We start from the raw sequence: 15,757 nt of genomic DNA, 5'->3' as shown, positions 1-15,757 counted from the left end.
TTTTTAATTGCTTTGGGCTGTATTTGTTGAGCTCCTGCCAAGATACTGACACAGATCCCACTCAAACAAGAGTTTAAGTCTGTGCTTAAGTCTAAGCACATACTTTTATCTAATTAAAATTCTAGATGGATGTGGCAGACTTCCAGCCTTCAGTCTTAATACAGTTGGAACTCACAATTGGATCAGAAGGAATTATGCTTTCAGTAAGAAAAATATCAGTCCTGAGGGATGGGGGTTTGATGTTACCCTAGAAACAAAGGAAAAGATTTGTCCACATTATAAAAATATTTTTACTCCTGAAAAAAACCTTTTCCTTCCTGTGAGAAAGTCCAATCATGTATTCTGAAATCCTGTCTATATTGCACTCAGCAATTGTTTGATACCTTCAGTGAAAAAAGAACATCATTCCTTTTGTAATAAGAATCTGTTACAGAAGGATTTTGGAACGGGGCTGTTACATACTACAGAATCCATAAAACCCAAAGTATCATGAAAGTGGTATAAATGGATGCCTGTCATTTTCTGTCACATAAATACTTCCAAAGACCAACGAGAAATTTCTCAGAAGTCTTTGTTTCTTAGTGATTTCCTTGCATAATTTTCATTTTTCTTTCAGAGAATACAGATGTTATTTTTCATGCTGAATTCTAATGAATGTATGGTTGACTGAGAGATAGTGCATATTCTGATCTTTTATAATCACCAATAAAAGTGGAAATAATATTTTTAGATGACTTAGTATTTAGGTTACCCCTACGTGCTAGATCAGTTGTCCTCAACACACCATTTGAAATGAGAGTCTGTCATGAAATAGTGCCGAATAGCAAAGAAGACTTCAAGATTTTCTCAGTTCTATGCTGCTCTGACACTTGTATCCATGTAAGCCTGGATAATCCACCTGCATATTCATCCCTTCCTGTAAAAGGTAAGAGGCAACATTATTAACAAGGATTAGGTTATGACATTGTTTTACAAAATACCACATAACAATAATTCTCTGTTTCAAATTTAAGCACTCCGAAGTATGGTATATGCAAAACTGTAAATAAGAGTTGAGATGGTAGCCAGAACTGCTGTATGGCTTTGTCCTAAAATCTCATGAGTATGCCACAACTGGGTACATGTTTTATTTCTGTTATAAGAGTTATTAAAAGAGGCTTTGGGTCAGTAAACAGTAATGTAGCAGCGTCATCCAGCAGAAAACTTTAATGAAATTTTGCTTAGTGCTAGGCAGAAAATACAATTCCTTACAATAAATATCTTACAACTTTCTCTCTCTCTGTCCTTTTAATGACACTTACCTAATAAAGATGACATCAAGTATTGGTAGCTATTCAGTGGAATAAATATCCCAGAAAGTATTCATTGTAGAAACTAAAAGTCTCATATAAACTTCAATGACCTAATGAGAAGAACCTATTTAGAAGGGTGGGTCAGCATTATAGTTCTGAGAAAACATTGTCTTATTCTGGAATAGTAGAATTTTGATTCCTGAATGTTGGGGAATCAGTTTCTTCTAAATTTAATTTAATTTTGGAAGGTTTTCTGATGGTTCGATGTGATTTTAAGATAAATAATTTCAAGCCTATGAGGGCACAAATAGAATATTTTTTAATGTTTGATAGAAGAATATTTTTCTTTCAGCAGAAAAATTATCATGATGAAAAGTAAATAAAATGACTGATATGTTTAAACTAGTCTTTGTACAAATAATATTGTTTTATCACAAGTCAAAGTATTACTGTATTTCTGTACCTTTTTTTTTCTTTTACATGAGATTATATAACACTGACAAAGCAGTTTAATTTATAAATTCTGATTGGAAACTGGCATTTGGAGGTGGGCTTTCTTAAATGGTTGTAATTTTAATGTTTCATATTTCAAGCTCTTATTTTTCTTTTAAGCTTTCAAAATTGAATTATTTGAAAAGTGCTATCGATGCCAAGCAGCAAGTTTAACTCTACCTAATCAAGTATAGACATAAAAAAACTTAACTACGAGATAAAATAAGAATACTTACCAGTTAAGAAAAAATAAAAAAGGAAAGTGAAATGAAATAATGAACAAAGATTTAAAGTCACTCTCTGGAAATGGAAAGGAACAGAGAAACCCATAATGCGTTGCCAATCTATAAATAAGCAATTAAATTTATTGGCTATAGCAGAAGAACTTACATGTTCACTCGTGTGAATACAGGCTACACAGTCTGGCCTTGAAAGACTACTTCTGAATAAGGAATCCAGTAACATAAAGCAGTATTGATTTGCAAGATAAAAAGAATTAAACTTTGAATGAACTTTAGGGACTCTTTTTTTTTTTTTTTCAAACAGTGGCAGTTTTGTACCAGTTGTGCAAAAAAAAAAAAAAAGGCAAATATTTTTGGTGATGAAGATCATCATGGAGAGAAAACTTTTCTTTTATAAAGTATTATTTTTAACAGTTATTTTGAAATCCACCTCCTTGTTGCCCCATCCCATCTTTGACCTTGTCAGTTTTAATAGGTTTTAACTTTTATTCAGCTGTCACATTCATGCTATCATCTTCCTTACTAAAAAAGTTACCATCTGTCTGAACCAACAATATTTTTATTGTTAAGGCATCTTCTCCCACAACATATGTCTTCAATTTCTAATGTGAATCAGAATTCTTGGAGAATGTTGTCAACGATCATGCCACAAATCTGATTGAATCAGCCTTGACATTTTGCCAATTAAACTGTGCACTTTAAAGAAAATTATAAATAGCACTTACTTTCTTACAAAGTTCAGTATGGCTCAATAGGATAATGAAACATAGAATTTCCTATATTTTTTTGGAGATTCATATAATAACAAGAATTTCAGTTTTGTGGTCCAATTAATAAATTACTTTTGTAGTAGTTTACTTCTATGTAGTAGCTTTTTAAAAAAAAAGTTAGATCTTTTTAGAGGTTTTTTAAATATCTAAATTATCAAGTGAATTAAATTAATAAAACATACATTTTCATAATTCTGGAAGAATGACATAGTATTAAAAAATGTTCAGGCCATGGAATCTATGACAAATTATGTTGTTGTCTACTTCTTGCACTCTAATTCTTGATTCTAAAGTATTCAGTGTCTTATTACATTCACAGATGTGATAATTTGACATTTTTTCCTCACTAACAGAATTTCCAAAATATATATTGACATTAGAAAATAAAAACTTTTAAGGACTTGAGAGGAAGTGGAAGAGAATAGAAAGTTCAAACGTGGATGGAAAGAGTCTTTAATAAGATTTATTAAGAGAGTAGTTATCAGGAAAACTGGTTTCAGCTGGAAGAAATTAGGAGCCCTTGGAGCCTCCAGTATTACTGCCTATATATAGCATATCCTGTACTGGCTTTTTTTCATAGATCTTTAAACAGTTTAGTCCTGCAAGATACTGTATGTCTTGTCTCCTCCATATGAAAAGTTTTCCAGTAAGGCTAGTTGAACATTCTCCAGTAGAGCTATTCTTCAGTGTAAAATTATGTTTTGACCACACAGATGTCTTCCTAAAAAAAAGTCTGCTTTTCAGAATATTTCTTTGGGAGTTTTTGTCCTTAAAAGCTAGATAGTCCAATCTTAATATATCTCAAATGCCAAAGAAAAGGTAAAATATTATTGCTTAATAACTCTGAGGGTTTTTTTTTGGTTTTGGTTTTTTTTTTTCAGTTTTCATGTATAGTTACATCATATGTAACTGTATATGTATGTGACATTACATATGTATGCCATAGCACATGTAGACATCGCATCGTCTGGATGTGCATGCAACAGGATGCCAGAAAGAAATAGAAAAGGACTTTACTCACACTAAAAACCTGAATTTCTTCATGTGAAGTGTTAATTGTTGCCAAAAGCTAATCCAATCTTCTTCACTCAGAGTGGGAGAGAAGAACTATTGCTCTGGGCAGCTGGGAATTTCTCTGTGAAGCCTTCCACCAGATGAACAGCAGATCTGAGACAACTGACTTGATGAAGCTATTCTTCTTTAAATCCGAGCTCTGTTCTCCTCCCAGTTTTTAAGCTGCTTTGGACAGTTCTGTTACCTATTCTCTGTATTTCAATAAAGAGTAGGTGGGGCTGCTAGTTTTGCATTTAAGAAGGAGTAATTTGCCTGCAGAAAGGGCAAACATCACTGATTATGCAGGGAAGTTCCTATGTACACCCCCTGGGAATGAACCAATATCTTGCAGGATACATGCATATATATTTGCAATGGGGAAGCCTTGAGTAGGGCCATGGAAAAACATCACAAAATTACCTTATATTTTCAACAATAAATGCAGTTGTGTTACTGAGTCATAGTTCCTTTCGTGAGATAGAGCAGTAGACTTGACCTAGCTATCACACAAAGCCTCAGTTTATCCCTAAGCTGTAATTTTCTTACATTACTTAAAAGCCTTGTACAATGCTCTGGGCATGGAAGTGGCATAGTATTTAATAATAACTGAAGGGTGATTGCAATTCTTCTACATATACACACAGTTATTTTCAATACGTGTAAACAGCTAAAATTGAAAAGCAAAAGGAAAGAAATTACAAACATAGAAAAAAATAAGTCAGTTATAGAGCAAAAGATGACAGAGAATATACTTTTATTTCCACTTGACATGGAGAGATTGGCCTTTGATTTCTGTAGCTGGAACATAGAATATCTGTATTTCATGAGAAAGTAAAAGCTTGTGTTCGTGACCAGTGTAATGAGTATTTGTTAAGGTCTCACATTTCTAAAATCTGAATCTCATTTATTTTAAGACCGTACTAATTTTAGAAGAACTATCAAGCAAAGGCACATTTTTAAAACCCAACAGCAGTTTACATGAGGAAACCTTTATTTCTTGTGTCAGTATTTACCCAAATTGAGATTATTGCCAATCATTATTATGTTCTTTCTTGCCTTTTAAAAAAGACACTAAAAAAGAAAAAAAAATTACAGCAGATAAGATACTTTATCCCATGGTGAGAATAACAACCAAGTTGAGACTTATGTAGAATGAAATTTGTATTCCAGTCAATGTTCGTGTGTATAATCAAGTACTGTGTGCAGTTAAATGAGTCTGTTGTCTTGCTATAATGAGTATCTACATCCATCCTAACAGTTAATGAGGAATAAATGACTTATTATCAATGAATGGCAGTATCTAAATAGCTTTGCTACAAAAACAGAATATTAATATGTGTAGCTAAAATAGATCTTAAATGATAATGGACTTATTCAGACTATTAATTATTTTAAAAGCCTCTAGTAAGGTTTGCTGCTTCTGGATGGAATTGGAGCTCAACTGGTTCAAGTGCCCTTATATGTTTGCAGACAGTGTTAACAAATGACCCTTTAAAATTGTATCTTAGAACTAAATGGAAAAAGGGTTTTTTATGAAATACATGTGCTGCCACGAAAAATCAGACCACAGATCTCTGTAGTTCAGCATTTTATTCCCACCAGAAATTAGGCCTACTCACTTCAGTGGAAGCAGCAAGAACTGTCTCTATAGCTGACCTTGCATTTTAACTGACTCACCTCCTAACGATCAGCTGAGGGCGAGCCTGTGCCCTGAGGTACAAAGGCGATGCCTTTTACTATCATTTTTTTAAAAACCAACGTTTTCTAGTACAGTGAAAAGATTTCATTGTCACATGAATGTCAAATTAATTTCTTTAATTTCTAAGCCCTTGGTCTCAGTGATACCATGTTCAGATCATAAAATTACAACTATTGCAGAAATTTGGCTTGTTCAATTATTCCTGGCAGTGAGTAGATGCAGTGACCTCTTATCTACATAGACTAACAAATTCTGGATGAAGAATTAATTGTGGAATTTCTTTTAATTCTTCCCAGTTTTAGCCAAGTTCTCAGCTATTATTTATATCTAGGAAGCTATTCCCAGAGCTTGTCTTGATTCAGGAAAATTAAGTATCTCAGATAGCCTTAGTAAAACAGTAGAACACTAAGCAAGTTTTGATAACATTTATATCTGATGCCACAAAGCTCATATAAAACGGTCTGGATTTATTAATCTCCAGGTCACAAATCTAGGCATTTTTACTTTCAGAATCTACCAAGATCAGGAAATGAATATGTGTTTTAAAAAAAAAATGCGGTGACAATCATTATTATAGTTATTTTTAATGGAATTTCCCTTTTTTCTTAGATATTTTGCAAGCAGTATATATTTAAACTGTGATTCTAGAAGAAAAGAAGCTCCACTCTGATGCTCTAAGGGAATTTTTTTACGATACAACACAAGAAAAATATTAAACTTCACTGTAAATTCATATGAGTATACAGGTCAAAAATTCTCATGTAAATTTTTATGTAACAAACATCACTCTTTCTAATCTGATCTAAACACACAATAATATGTATCTATGCAGCTAATTAATGAGTGTTACGCTGGACTTAAAAGTATCTGTATTTAAATTTCAGATAATAAAGGTTTCCAAACTAGCTAGTTGCCATGAGAGATTTTCAGACAGTTTTCAGGCAATTTCCAGAATAAATTTTTTGTTATATTTTTTTTCTGATTCAGAGAAACTCTGAAACAAAAATAATCTAAGAAAATGAAAAAGTATGCATAGAAAAGAATCAGAAATATATTGTTTCCCTCTACATATTCTTCCATTCTTTCATTTCAGCTGAAATTCAATCTTCTTAATACTATGTTGTTTTAAGAAAGGTCTGCTTGCAGGTATTACACAGACAAATCACAAAGACTGACCTGAAGTCTAAACTGAGGTCATCTAAATCTGTGGACATTAACATTTAGCTCAACTCTCTGTTCAGTTTGGTGTCTGCTAGAGAAAAAAAAGTATCTCTGTTACTGAATTTTATAGTCCATTCAAAGAGATGCATAGCAGACTTCCAGTACCTAAAGGGGGCCTACAGGGAAAGCTGAAGATGGACTTTTTACAAGAGTATATAGTGATACAATAAGGGATTATGGTTTTAAACTGAAAGAGGGTAGATTTAGATTAGATATTAGTAAGAAATTTTTTACCAGGAGGGTGGTGAGACACTGGAATAGGTACCCCATAGAAGTTGTGAGTAGCCCATCCCTGGAAGTGTTCAAGGCCAGGTTGAATCGGTCATCGAGCAACCTGCTCTACTCAGAGGTGTCCCTGTCAGGGTTGGAACTAGATGATCTTTAAGGTCCCTTCCAACCCCAAACATTCTATGATTCCATGACTCTGCCTTTCTGTGACACATTTTGGTATCTAGTTTCCTCCTTAAATGAGCTAAAACCCCCTAGTATTTCTGCTTCAAAGTACTCGATGACTTAAATACCATTAACAAACCACTGAAGCGAATTAAATACATCTAGACACCTGATGTTGAGATATTTGAGCAGTTTCTATTACACCCAAAATGTCTTTATAGATTTAAAGGAAATACCTGATGTGTAAAGCCAGTAATTTATTAGTGTAATTGAAATATTAACAGTCTAATTGAAGACTTATTAATATAAAATAAGAGAGATTAAATAAAAATGGATATATTAATCTATAAATTTATGCATATTTGTTTAAATATTCGTATAAAATATTAAACATGTTATTTTTATAATAATGTATTTATAAACAGAAAAAATCTCAAAAGAAAATACAGTTCATAATAACATACTACCAGACTAAGGACTTTGGTTTTCAGATCTTAAAGATGAACACTTTGCTACAGGATGTGCAGACATCAAATCTTTTCTAAGAAACTTCAGCAACATATGCTTCATACCTTCTTCCCTAGACATTTTTTAAAGTTTGAAATTAAACCTGAATCACAGGCACAATTGGCAAATAATTTGAATTTATGTAATAAATCAGTCAAATACAAACAAAGTTGTAATTCAGAAGACACAACCTGTTCAGTAAGAAAGACATCTCCTTGGATATGTCACTGTTGCACTGGTACTCATGCAAGGTTTTCTTTGAAATACCAAAGATTAACCCATTTGTTATAAAAGAAAATGAGAATTTAAATACGTTTTATGAGATCATGCAGTAAAATATTTGGAACCACAAAGTCAAAGTTTGTTCTGTTGCATGCACCAGACACTGAATGCTTTCTGAAAATGATGTGTTATTTTTTCAGGAATAGCATGAAAAAATGCTTCAAAAATACCAAAAAGGCTTATCTTTTGGCCTGTGCAAACAAAAATACAAGAATTTTCAAGATAAAACAAGCAGTGGAATCATTGATGAGTTTGATTTATACTAAGAAACAAAAAAAAGGGTAGGTACTAGAATAGTGGGAGCATCTTCTAATGTAAGAAGCACTGGAATCAGATTCAGATTTTAGAAGGTATTAGTTTGATGCTAGGAGTAAACAAATCAAAAATGTTTAAAATGTTTGAAATGTTTGAAATTTTCCAAATTTCCCACATCCTAAATTGTCTTTACACCCAGTGTTCATGAGACTGAAAAGGTGCCTTACCATGCTAGCAGCAGAAAATATCACGCTCAAAACAAACTACAAGTGCAGCTGTGCTGTGACTGCAACCTAAAAGCAATTTTCAGGGGAACTGTTAAAGAGTATTACATAAAAAAGTGGTTTAAGAGTAAAGATATGATTTATGTTCATTTAAGTAAGAGAAATAATATGCAGAATTAGTTTTGGTATATGAAGTGTTCAAGATTCTGTGTCCATTTTTTAGCTGTAGATAAAATATACTGCTAAAGTTTCCTGGATAAAGTTGCCTTGATAGTGCTGAAACATTAGGGAGAAAACCTTTTGTAAAATAATAACTGTACTCATTCATGTCTTTGTTATTTAAGATTAATAAAGTTATTTTATTTATGATTTATAGTAACACTAGGGAATCTAACCTTTTTTCTAAAGTAAAGATATAAATCTTTTTTTTTGTTGTTATTTTTATGATGAAATGAATTTTAAAGTTTCATTTTAGTATCTGGTTGTCAGTTACTATCCATCAGTTATTCTTTTACACTTTATTATAAAAAGGTTTTCCCTGGTGCACTCTATTTCATAGCTTTTTCAAAGAAATCTCATGAAAAGTGTGAAAGTATTCAATGAGCCATACATGCCCACATAAAGTTAAATATACTTTTTATCTCTGTTGCATATTTATTTTATGCAGTATGTCACTTGATTTGCAGTGAGTTGGAAATCTGAGTGTTGCTTTTCATATCAACTCACACATTAAAATTATTATCTGGTAGCTAGAACTATTCTACCGTCATTGAAGCCATCCCCAACCCCTTTAATTTTGCATGTTTCTACTGTGGAAAGCAGTCTTCAGGCATACTGTGTAAATACAGAGCAATAGGTTTGGCATCAATACAGTTATTCACACCTTCTCTAGCAAACCAGAACACATAATTAATTATGTGTCATTGATAGAGCACATTAATTTTCTAAATTGTTGCAGGGCTGAGCACTATCATTACAATTGTCAATTGATAACTTACTTGTAACAACTCCGAAGTCATTCAGATATTTTATGAGCAAGATTCTTGGTTAGCTAGTTGTTCATGGAGGTACAATGAGTTCTGTGTTTTATGGGCAGATGGATGATAAACTGTTGGTCAAATCCTCTCTACCATATTGAGGACAAAATAGCTCACAATATATAGCATAAGATTATGCTATGTAATTTTGAGTCTCTCATAGTAGTCTTAGAGAGGACACTGACTTACTTAAAGAGAAGAAAAGATGAGGGACACATTACCAGATGGGAACAGAGAAAACTTTAAAAAGGTTTTGTTTTTTAAAGGAAGACAAAGGAAGTTATAATCCTAAGGGTAAATTTTCTAAAGGACTTCATTGTGGTAGAATATTAAACTAATGATTACCAGTGAAGAAAACTTTGGAGCAAGTGAACTGCTTTCAAAAATTGGATTTACATGTATTCAAAAAAATATTCTCATGCAAAAAACTATCTGAAATAAAGTAAATAAACTGCTTCTGAAATCTGTAAGAAGAAAATAATGTTAGCAGTGTGCACGGAATCAGGATTCCAGCACAATCTTCTTTACCTCTTTTCCCTGTGACTAGGGCACAAAAAGTGAGAGCAAAAATGATTGTTTCAGAAATTCTTTTGATTCTGACAATCTGGAAAACTTCAAAAACCTGGTGTTTAACCAGGCATTCCAGAGGCTGTTGTTTCTGATCTGTGTTTAAGAAACCTAACTTCTGGTAAAATTAAATAAGGGCTATTTCCAAGTAGCTCTATCCTGATATAAAACCATGAATTTCTATTTCTTACAGCTGAGAAACTGAATTGCAAGATCAGCATTCCAAACCCAGCAGCTTGCAGCATGTGTCACCAAGCAGCATATCAGTTTGAGACAAAAGATCAGTTTTGCTCCATTTCTTAATGCGTAAATATAGTCTTGACTCTTTCTTTGAAGTGAATAAAAAACTATTTTATTTGGAGTTAAATATTTTGATTTTCAAATTTTCTTCTTTTCAGGGAAGTTTGACACAATGTCAAAGTATCAGTTGTGGTTTTTTCATAAATAACTATTCAAAATACTTCCAACTGCACTTGATTCTTTATTTAAACTAAGGAAGTTCATTTCAACTTGGTGAGGCAGGTCTATGTCTATAAAACCATATCATGTAAGTGAGGAGAGCATGTCCAAGTGGATTTTTTTTAGTCTATTTCTGAATTAAAAAAACATGTTAAATGAACCTGTGATGAGACCTTGAGCCAGCCAGAATGTCTTGGTAAGTTTAACATTGCTTAAAGCAAATATAACAGAAGCCACATGAAAAGCTTACATACTATAAAGTTAATAAAAGACAGAATCAAAACTAAAGATAAGTAGAACATACCTGCTAAGGTAGACAATAAAAACATAAGTAAAAAAGCGACCTCCCAGTCCTTTTTGTGCTTAAAGGACTGTCTCTCCTCCAGCCTAGTTCTTGGTTTAGAACTTGGTGCCTATGACAAGCATCTTTCTCACTGACACCCTTGAGTCTTGCCTACATTTCTGCTTCTTGCTTCTCCCCAGAGAGATCATAGGAATTTTTGCTGCTTGTTTGGGTTACTTGCTTTTTTAGTCTCCCCATGGTGCTTATCCAGCAGGACCCTTGTTCAGCTTACTATGCTCTCTAAGATGGAATAACATGTTCCTGATAGGAATCAAGGCACAGGGTCAAGGCAGTCATCTCACCCAATCCCAGACTACTGGCAGCAAATAACATAGGCTAATCAACAACAGACACTATTAATCATATTTTGGCACTATATGCAAATATATATTGCAATGGATTTTTTTTTAAGAATTTATTATTTTCAAAATTAAACCTAATGTTGTCTATACTGCAAAAGGAAGAAAATAAGTGATAGTTAAAGTAGTTATAGATGTTCAGCTTCATCAGTCTCACAGATCTTCCATGACTGAGTAATCTGCGTATGTAGTTACCTCGATTTGATAACTCACTGTTTACAACTTTACTCTTTACCTCATACTCCATCAGACTATTGGGTCTATCCTCAACATAAAATGGCCTGGTGCATTGTATTGGAACATAGATACACTACTACATCTTCTGTTCAGTTACTAGTTAGTAATATGGTAAATATTGATATCTAATTTCACCAGTTCTCAGTCTTTATATAAATGTCTAACATATCTTTTAGTCATCTGCAAGCATTACCTCTACAATTCTGATGACTTTTTTCATTACAAACTCCCTCAAAAAAATAAACCAAAAAGCCCCGACTAAAAAAATCTTAGCATTAAAGTCAAGTTTATTGCTTTTATAAGTACATTAACATTAAATAACCTAACATGTAAGATAGAAACAAGCATCACCATTAGAAAAGCTGTAATAGTGGTAGCTTGTGTAATTTGACAAGAAATTATAATTCTTTTTTATAAAAAATACATGACCAATGACCTAGATGATTGCAGAGTATGCTATAGATCATTCACAAACTGGCCAATTATGGAAATATCTAATCACTTGGGATTGAAAATCATGTCTAAAAAGAGCACTTTGGTGAATCCTGGGAAATGCATCTAATCAGTCTGAAGAATATTTTAGAGGATGTTCCTCTTATGACCAAATGAAGAGGAGTGGATCTTCTTTCTTTTTGCTTTCACAGAAATGTTTAGTTCTCAGCACTTCAGGGAAAATTCTTACATATTTTACAATTGAATTTTTGTCTATATAACTCAAAAACCTATTAGAAATTAAGTTTAAGCTAGATATATGTAATGAGGATACACAACATTTTTTGGGTCTCACTCATGCCTCCTAAACATGCAGGATGTCAGTATTGCTTATCTGTCTTGTTTAATTGTTAAAGAGGAGCACAAATGATAAAGAAATATCAGACACGACATTTGCACAGGGAAGGTCAGTCAAAGTGCATCTGGTCACCAAGTCACATGAATTCTTTCTGTGTTCTACTGGGATCAGATTTACAGATAGCAAAAGATATCTGTCTGTTTACATGTTGTAATCAATCCCTTCTTTTCATAAAATAAAGATCTGAAGAAAAAATAATTTTTTCTTTCTTTTTTTTCTGAAACTCTTTATGGAAACAGTAAGTAGTTGAGAAATATGCCTTTGCTAATAATTCAAATTGTTTATTAGATATGGTAGTACATAAACAATAGTTGCATTGTATGATTTTTTTTCCCCTTTAATCACTTATGTATAGTCAAATTATTTTTTTGTAATGTGGTGAAGTAGAATAGTTGAATGGCCTGCTATAAATATGAAGCTCAGAACTGATTTAATCGGTATTGTAGTTAGTCTTTTTTCTTTACATTTTTCTTTGTTTCATCTTGATTGTTTGCTAGTGTTATTGTAAGTAAAACAAAAAGATAAATGATAATAACAGCATATACATGTAAAGGAAACAAAACAAAACAGGAAAAAACAATATTAAGTAAATTTAAATGGATTGAAACTTAAATTTATCCACTGAGGGCTGAAGGAACAGGATTCAAAGTGTAAATCTGAACTTATCTTCAGGGTATTGGAAAATTCATGTATATGTTGTGAGCAAGTTGGTCCAATTTCATTTATTTTGGCCTGTTATCTTTATAAAACCCATTGAAGCTCTTCCTATGAGTGTCATCTCATTATTTTGTGTTTCAGTATGGATAATTTTCAGTTACTTTACATGAAAGATGTTTTATGGAAGGAAAGTGACTTGAATTTATCATGGAAGACTAGGGGAAAACTTACCTTTCGAGTGATTTGGATTTTTCCCATTAGGATTTTATCACAGCTGGTTTTCAATGTTCTAGTGCTTCCTAGTATGTGCTGTAAAAAAAAAAAAAGGAAAGGCAAATCATAGACAAAAATGTTTATGTTTCTTCTATTATGTTTCTTTTATAGCATCTTCTTTTTACTTTATTTCTACCCAGTCATTTCCAGATGCTGTTTATGAGCGAAGTGTATATTTAATGTACACCTATTGCAGAGGAATTAACAGCTAATATTAGAGAGACGTATGAAGATGGATGGAATGTTAATCAAACTTGTATACAGTGCACAAGTTCTTTATAATTTTTCAGTTTTAACAGCTTTATTTCAAACAATGTTTCAAACTTACTATCTCTGTCTCTCAAGCTTCTGCTATGCTTTGGGGCTTTTGAGTATTTTTTTGGAGGACAGGGAATTTTTTTATTTTGTAAAAGAACCTGGAGCTAATGGTTTTCAGTTATGCCTCATGCTTTCGTAACATCCAGCTAATCATTAATCCTTGAGCAGTGGTCTGAACTTTGGCCATTATTACTTAAAAAGTCACAAAGAATGTTAATGAAATCTAATAAATATCTAGGCTACCCCCAGAGATCATGGCTCCTGGAATAAATAGAGAATAACGCTTGACAGTCTACAGTAATTCATATTTATGAATGAAAAAGAGTGAAGGAGTCTGCCTGCATGATTCCTAACAGGCAATGTCACTAAAAGCCTATGAGAAAATATTTATTTCTGTGCTATCTCCTGATGCAAATATTATGAGGGAGGAAAAAGAACACTTATCAGCAATATCTGTGGATGAAATTCTTATTAGGGAAGGGTGTAGATGAGCAAAGGCGAAACAGTCAAATTTGCCAAATTGGCGTCAGAAATAAAGGACTGTGCTATTTCTTCAGATATTTAAATTTGTCACCAACACCACAGCATTGACAAAATCTGCTTAGACCAGTGACAGCTTTGTTTGCTGCCTGCTGCATGACATCTGCCCCTAAATTTTCAAGACAATACACAGAAATATAGCTTACTAACTCCCATTACAGTCCAAAGAAACTGCTGCTGACCTGGAACCCAGTATTTCACAAAAAATGACCTAGAAGCTATTGTGTGTCTTTTGTCAGTGCTATTCATCAGAATTAAGAACAGATTGTTATTAAACCAATAACTTTATCTGTGTGACACATATTGTGTATTTTCACCTATTACAAAATACAGTTCAGAGAGAAAACATTATACCTGCTTCAGTTATAGGTCCAGGCTGTGGCTCACAGGATGAAATGTTTGCCTTGGACAGTAATGACTGTTGCCATTGAGAAATGACCTCCGGAATAGCAATATAGTTTATACACTACTTCATTTACCACAGAATAGTCACGGCATATAGCTTTACTCTGTGTCTTGTGAGAAGGTATCCGCTGTTTTCAGGTTTCTGATCTTTCTTAGCACCAAACAAAGCAATTCTCTGTAGCCTGTTTTAGTGTCAACATTATTGACTGCTGCAAGTTGAGGATAGGCAAGAATACACATACCTACATTAACTTCTTTTCGTAACTCAGACTTATACTTGATGCTAGGAACAGACAAGAAGGAAAAATTAGCAAAGTGACTACAAACCATTCTGGAAGAATGGGAGGATCCTGGTGTTGGCATGTACAGGTCAGCCTTTTGCTGGCTGGACAACAGAAACCAGTCCTGAGAGAGGTTCAGTGGTGTTTTATTGCTAAAGGATGAGACAGTTCTAGGTATATTTACTTAACTCCTGATGCTTATCTGAGCTCTCCAGGAGATGAGTCTTGCTGCTCTGGGGTCCACCACTTCCTGTCATGAAAAGAACCAGATCCAGGTCATGACTTGGGTCAGCTCAGTAACTAGGTGCTGCTATTTATTTCCATTTTGAAAGATCCAGTTATCTGACTACTGGAAACTTACTTGCCTTGGCAAGGTGGAACTAGTCAGGGTATATTTTTAGCCATCTGAGAGTAATTGAAAAGCCAGTCTTCCTAAGTTGGACTACAGTCATCTTCTGTAAGTCACTGGTACATACTTACTTATATCTACAATAAAATTAATGGGCTTTGAATGCCTCAGATGGTCATTCCTATCAAACTCTACATTTTAAAAATTACTAGAAGTATAAAGCCAAAAGCAAAGCTTAGCTACTCTCAATCATCTTTAGAACGCCTTTTGCAGAATATAAAGTGTTTTTTGACAAATGGCAATGTAGTGTCCTATATTTTCCCTTGTTCTTCTTCTGTTCAGCCTCTTTTCTTCAGGGGGACTTGGTTCTCCCAGACATTTTTTCCCAAATAACACCACCATACTCGTATTTACCTTTGAAAACAGAAGAGAAGGAAGATGAAGGGAAGGGGATGATGAACTTTCAGTCAATTTGATTTTCATTCCAAAAGTTCATGCTTCTGACTGTAAGTGAATAGTGTAGTTTAAGTTGCATTTCTGTCAGTTTGTGTTATTTTGTTCTGGTCTGATTTAACATGATGTGATCAAAATAAACATGAATTAATCAGACATTTATATTTGCCTTTTTTAATCTGACAGAGCTACTTTTATG

General features: G+C 33.3%; 1 long non-coding RNA gene across 2 annotated transcripts in view; it reads right to left on the bottom strand.

The window, feature by feature from the left end:
* The window catches only part of LOC108494610, a 30,369-nt gene extending 16,711 nt beyond the window's left edge, over nt 1-13,658 (bottom strand). The window contains exons 1-3 of one of the 2 annotated variants that reach the window (XR_001873909.1): nt 13,541-13,658; nt 13,171-13,248; nt 785-916 (exon numbers count right to left, since the gene is read on the bottom strand). This is a non-coding gene — a long non-coding RNA (uncharacterized LOC108494610). Of the gene's footprint in view, nt 1-6; nt 917-13,170; nt 13,249-13,540 lie in introns of those variants that run through there. The other variant, XR_001873908.1, reaches the window with a different exon arrangement.
* Nucleotides 13,659-15,757: the final 2,099 nt, after the last annotated feature.

The sequence above is a fragment of the Lepidothrix coronata genome, unplaced genomic scaffold, assembly GCF_001604755.1.
Source record: "Lepidothrix coronata isolate B3197 unplaced genomic scaffold, Lepidothrix_coronata-1.0 Scaffold26, whole genome shotgun sequence".
NCBI lineage: Eukaryota > Metazoa > Chordata > Aves > Passeriformes > Pipridae > Lepidothrix > Lepidothrix coronata.
The sequence above is the reverse complement of the archived record's forward strand: the minus strand, read 5'-3'. Positions and strand labels throughout refer to the sequence as shown.